Here is a 6,682-nt window from a genome sequence, read left to right as displayed (position 1 = left end):
AGGCTTAGTAGCCTCCTCAATCTTCTCAGCCACTGCAACAAATGAAGTCAGTTGAAGATCAATGGAATAAAAATAAAGGAAATAAAGGAGGTAAGAAAGGGAACTTACTTTTCTTATGAACGGGCGAGAGGCCGCGTTCTACCAAGACGGTCTCCCGGATAAGATCCCAAGAATGGGAAGTACCGTTGTCTTGTGTAAGGAGGTTGAAAGCTCTAGCCTCCTCCTCAGACAAAGTTATATCATTTGGGCTCCCGTCCACGGCCAGCCCAAAGGATGATCGAAACAGGGAGCCCCAATCTCCACCTTCCCAAACAATGAACAACAAATCTTTCTTCCACCCCAAGTTGTTGTCAGGGATGGACTTCCCATTCACGATATGGGGGATAGTGGGGCGCTGATTTATAGAAACCCAACCCGGACTTTTGTCAGGGCTATTCTTGAACTGAAAAATCTTTCTGAAGACAGCAATAGATGTGGGGACATTGTGCTTGGCGCATTGCGACAGATAGCACAGAATCAGCCTTCAAGAATTAGGGGGAAGTTGGCAAGGGCTGATGCCCACATCAGCCAGTAGCAAAGGAATGAATGGATGAACAGGGAGTCTGATACCTGCCCTTAGAGTATCCCTATAGACGCATAGCACGTCCTTCTTCCACTGACAGGCCCTGTCGGCCGGACCTACAAGAACCAGCTTAAAAGGTTCCTTGATTCTGAAGCAGCTGCTCAACTTTTCCAGCTCCTTGGGGTCTCGCAAGGCACTGATATGATCGTGCACGTCCAGATGTGCATCAGTCGGGTACTCGTCCCCTCGAGTGTTTATCATATCGATTAAAGAAGTGTACCTCGATCGAATAGGGAACTCGTTGGACTTTCTAGCCACGTTCATCTTGGCCAGGCGAGTCATTTTTTTGTCAGCCATCTAAAAAAAAGGGCACGTAAACAGGCTATCTTAAAACGGCACACAATGGAAAAATAGATACGAAAAGCGAAGGGAGGAATTTTACCTGAAGAAGCACTCCTGAAAAAGGCTTTGAGCTCCGACTTGCTGTTATTGCTCTGAGAATCTTAGCAGGAGGAGAAAGAAGAAAACTTAGAAATGAGAAGGTGAGGAGTAGTAGCTTTTCCTCATTCCTTTATATAAGAGGAAAAGGAAGTTGAAGGGACGAAAGCCCATTAAGGACAAAGGCCCATAGGAAAAAGCCCAGAAAAAGGAATATTCCAGAATATTCCTAGGAATTCTAGAGCATTCTAAACAGGGTGTATTAAGCCCAGATCAATAAAGAGGCCCAATAAGATTTGAAAAAGCCCAATAAAAGAGGCCCAATAAGATTTGAAAAAGCCCAATAAAAGAGGCCCAATAAGATTTGAAAAAGCCCAATAAAAGAGGTCCAATAAGATTTGAAAAAGCAAAATAATAGAGGCTCAGTAAAATTTAATAAGGCCCAATAAAAAAGGCCAGGCCCAAATCCAATTAGGATTTGGAAAATACAATACCCAAAATTAAAGCTAAATGAAGAAGGCTAGTGGAAGACCAGAAACCAGGTCGAAATCCAGGTCGTGAATCCTGCCCAAAATCTTTCGAGCAGACACCCGAAAATAACGGGTAAAAAAGACCAGAATCCGGGTCGAATTCCAGGTCGTGAATCCTGCCCGAAATCTTTCGAGCAGACACCCGAAAATAGCTGAAATGACGGGACTGAATTGAGGTCGAAGCTTCGACCAGGAATGAGGTCGAATAAACCAAGCATCTTTCAAAAATGGGGGATAAAAACCCAGGTCGAAGTTCGACTAGGATCTTAGTCGAATTCCAGGTCGTGGATTCTAGTCGAAATCCTTCGACCAGGAAGCAAGAAAACCAAAGAATTTTTGAACAGGATTCAGGTCGAAATGTCGACTAGAACCCTAGTCAAAATCCTAGTCGCTAGGCTCATGACAAAAAGCTAAAAGGGTGGGGGAATTTTCAACCTAGATCCAGGTCGAATTTTTGACTAGAATCCTGGTCGAATTCCAGGTCCTAGATCCAGGTCAAAATTTCGACTAGGATCCTGGTCAAATTCCAGGTCGTGGATCCTAGTCGAATTCCTTTGACCAGGATGGCAAGGCTGACCTCTATTTCGACTAGGATCCAGGTCGAAATTTCAACTAGGATCCTGGTCGAAAAAGGGCTGGAAATCTGAAAAATCCAGAAATTAAAGGAAAAATCCCAGAAAATTAGGAAAAAATCCAGAAATTAAGGAAAAATCCCAGAAAATTAGGGAAAATCCAGAAATCAAGGGAAAAATCCAGAAAATTAGGGAAAAATCCCGGAAATTAGGGAAAAATCCCGGAAATAAGGGAAAAATTCCTGGAAATTAAGATAATTCCTGAATAAAAGGAAAATTCATTGTAAATGTGTAGGTCGCTCCACACTTTACGCGAAAACGAAACCCTGTAAGGGAATAAACAGACTTAACTTCTGCGAAACCTAATCAATGTTTCCCAAAAGTTGGGGGGCAAATGATAGGGATAAATAAATTATGATAGTATAATTAAATACTGCAAGGTGTGGGCTGCTAGGCCCAATAATATATGATACTCAGACCAGAAAGGTTAAGCCTGATGGACCAGATCAGGTCTGATGGAATAAAGAAGGCCCAAAAGCCCTGATTATTAATTAATTTCATAATTAATTAATAAGGGAAAAATCAGCTATTGAGAAGAGTCTCGATAAGGATATAAATCCTTATAGATTAGCCTCAAGGGGACCTAAAAGGATGAGGAATCAGTTTCCTATTATCTAGGACTCCAAAGTCCATTCTAATTATGAGACTTACCCACCATGTCTCCTATACCAAGTCCAATTCAAGGACTCCCAACATCTATATAAGGGGCCTCACCCCACAAATCAGAACTACGTTTTTTGGCTTGATTCTCTAATTCACAGAGATACGTAGGCATCTCGTAAAGGCAGAATTAAGATACGAAACACGAGAGCAGCCATTAAAGGCCTTGAGCTCCCGAATCTTAGTAATAAATACAACAAATAATAACCTTAGTTTTTTATCCATAACAATCACCAATCAATCCCAATTCATTCATACAACCAACATCCATCCACAATACATCATAACAGCCCCAATCAACTCAATATTAACAATTATACTTATTCTTAAACTTGAATTTAAACTATACTTAAGTCCTTTAACCAAACCATAAGATTTCAACATTCAATTCACCACCATTCCAACCCAAACTCTAAACCAACAAGCATTAAGCCACTCTATTACCATAACAACCAAACTAATCCTAATATACAAAGTAAAGCTAGGGTTTGGAGATGATATACCTTCCTTGAAGTGATGTGAGTAGCTAGGAAGCCTTAAGAAGCCTTGAGATGTCTTAGGGATGCTTGGATCTTAAAGGAAAAACAAGAAAAATCAAGTTAAAAACCTTGAAATCACTATTCATTGTCTTCTTCATTGATTTCTTGGAGAAGATTGAGAATGAATTGGAGGCTTAAACTCATAGGATAGCCATATCTATGCATAAGGAGTACTAGATAATTAACTTACCAATTTAGGAAGCTTGGAACTTGAATTTTGAAAATTCCTCTTCTTATTGGTTGGATGACCTCATCATCCCTAACCTCCTTGATTAACTTCCTAATTGTTTGCCTAATGACCGCTGATCTGTTATACGGTTCACTTAACTTTTGTTTTAGTTTATCGTTTGAGGGATTATACCCGGGATCTTATTACTTGGGTTTCCTTAACCTTTCTCAATACATTATATTCCTTTTATGATCCTCTCTTATAATCCTTTAATTTAAATCCTTTTTATCCTGTTACCTTATACTCAATTCTTTCTGTATCTAGTGGATTTCCGGGAAAAATCAAAGTGTTCGGAATTGGATTATGAAGATATTTACATACACTTATATACCATATAGAGTACCAATAAAGTCTCAGAATATCCATAACAGAACCCCTACATAGTGTGGCATGAACAGTTTTCTTATTCAGCAATATCAGCAAAAACACTATTCATAAGGGTTACAAAGAGTTCAAAATTTTGGGGTTATTACACTAGTTTTCTTACTTTGAACCTATTTACTCTTGTGACGTACTCTGGTTTAATATAATTAGTTTAGTTATTATTTTCTTGTGTTTGTTTATCATGATTTCATATGAACCCATGATGACGATAAGTGCTATTATGGGCTAATCGTGATCATGGGGCCGCAACGGATTTACTATGGAATTCTTTAGTTAATTGTTTAATACTTTAGTGTGTGATGATTGTATGATATCTAGTATTGGTTGTGCGTATTCGTCTTATGTGCGTCACGAACATATAAGATAGGGTGTTAATCTCTTGTGAAGCGATGGTGGATCTTGAGATTTAGAACTTGCCATGCTAGCATAGGTTCATGTATGATGTGCATGATTAGTGGGTAACTCTAACAGTTTTATTCGCCCTGTGTAATCAAAAGGAATAACTTGTGCTTAAATCGTTGTGTTGTCAATTTCTGTAGACATATAGAAACTCAACATAATTGATGACTATTCAACTTCTATCTTAATTGTGGATGTTTGGTAGAATGGTATTAGTACAATGAAAGTTAGCTTTTATCAGTTTCGTGTTATTCGATTAATATCATCAATGTCACATGCTAAAGGTAATAACAATAACTATTGAAGGAAGTAGTAATGAAGTTGTGATCTCATGAGTGTTTTAATATTGATAATTGAAGTGTTAATTAAGTGATAAATTAAGTAATTAATTGTAGTTAATATTTAGTCAACAATTCTAAGTGTTAGTGTCATAACATTGAGAAGTAATCATACATTGGTGCGTGAGTTTAATTAGACAATAATTAGTCTGAGTCTCTGTGGGAACGAACTAGAAAGTATTCTATATTACTTGCGAATGCGTATACTTGCGTGAATATTAGCGCGTGTTTTCGCCCTAACAAGTTTTTGGCGCCGCTGCCGGGGACTCGGCGTATTTGTTTAGTTTATGTACTTGTTTCCGGTTGTGTTTCAGGTACTTTAGCGAGCGTTTATGCAAACTCGTTCTCGTACTCGCAAGAGGACTTTAGATACAGCTGAGGAGACAGACGAAGTTCTTGATATTCCAGAGAAGATAGATTTTGAAGATTCAGATTCAGGAACTGAGCGGAAAGTACCAGTAATCATGGGTGATCGTATTGTTCAGGCTGATCCAGCTCTTATGGACTTTTCTCGGCCAAAAATTGATGACATTCAGTCAAGCATTCTTCATCCGGCTATTCAAGCTAACACCTTTGAAATCAAGCCAAGCACTATTCAGATGGTGCAGAATTCTGTTTCTTTTGGAGGGGCTGCGACTGAAGACCCCAACATGCATATAAGGAATTTTGTCGAGATCTGCAGCACTTTCAAGTACAATGGCGTGACTGATGAGGCTATCAAGCTGAGGCTTTTCCCATTCTCACTGAGGGACAAAGCTAAGGACTGGTTACATTCTGAACCAGCTGGGTTCATCACTACTTGGCAAGATCTTGCGCAAAAGTTTCTGGTGAAGTTTTATCCGATGGCAAAGACTGCTGCTATGAGGAGTGCTCTAACTCAGTTTGCGCAGCAACCTACAGAATCTATGTGCGAAGCTTGGGAATGCTACAAGGAAATGTTGAGGAAGTGTCCACATCATGGAATGCCCGATTGGATGGTGATCACTGGTTTTTATAATGGTTTGGGGGCCCAATCTCGGCCCATGCTCGATAGAGCAGCTGGAGGTGCCTTATGGGCTAAAAGCTATACTGAGGCTTATAATCTTATCGAGACTATGGCTGCAAATGAGCATCAAAACCCAACTCAGAGGATGATGCCTGGGAAGGTAGCAGGTATTCTGGAAGTCGATGCAGCCACCGCTATTGCAGCGCAGCTCCAAGCGCTGTCAATGAAGGTTGATTCTCTGGCTACATATGGAGTTAATCAAATAGCTATGGTTTGTGAGCTTTGTGCAGGTTCTCATGCTACGGATCAGTGTTCTCTTGTCAACGAATCTGTTCAGTATGTGAATAATTATTAGCGACAACAACAGCCTGTGCCAACTACTTATCATCCTAATAACAGAAATCATCCAAATTTCAGCTGGGGTAATAATCAGAATGCTATTCAGCGACCATATCAGCAAGGTGTGAGTAAATAGTTTAATCCACCTAGATTCCAGCAAACACAGCAATATGCTCAAAGGCAATCATATCCTCAACAGGGAAGTGCAGCTGCACCTACTAGTGCTGATTTTGAGGAACTTAAGCTGTTATGCAAAAGTCAGGCGGTTTCTATCAAGACCTTGGAAAACCAAATAGGTCAAATAGCCAATGCAGTGCTCAATCATCAACCTGACAATCTTCCCAGTGACACGGAAGTACCAGGCAGGAAGGAAGTTAAAGAGCAAGTCAAGGCTATTACCTTAAGGTCTGGAAAAGTTGCTGATGCTGAAAAGGCAAAAGAAGGAGAAGCTGAAGTTAGAGATGAAGAAGCTAAGCAAAAGGAGAAAGTGGTGGAACCAAGGAAGACTACTGTTGAACACACTCTGCCTGAGGGTAATACAGGGGAGAAATAGCTCTATCCTCCACCACCTTTTCCTAAGAGATTGCAGCAACAAAAGCTGGATAGACAGTTTGGTAAGTTTCTGGAGGTGTTCAAAAAACTTCACA

General features: G+C 40.0%; 1 non-coding gene across 1 annotated transcript; it reads right to left on the bottom strand.

The window, feature by feature from the left end:
- Window positions 1-5,568: 5,568 nt before the first annotated feature.
- On the bottom strand, window positions 5,569-5,675 carry LOC141688160 (small nucleolar RNA R71). Its single transcript, XR_012561622.1, has one exon. It is a non-coding gene; the product is annotated as a small nucleolar RNA R71 (small nucleolar RNA).
- Between the last annotated feature and the right edge of the window lie 1,007 nt (window positions 5,676-6,682).

This window comes from Apium graveolens, chromosome 9 (genome assembly GCF_009905375.1).
Source record: "Apium graveolens cultivar Ventura chromosome 9, ASM990537v1, whole genome shotgun sequence".
In the NCBI taxonomy this organism is placed as follows: Eukaryota; Viridiplantae; Streptophyta; class Magnoliopsida; order Apiales; family Apiaceae; genus Apium; species Apium graveolens.
The sequence above is the reverse complement of the archived record's forward strand: the minus strand, read 5'-3'. Positions and strand labels throughout refer to the sequence as shown.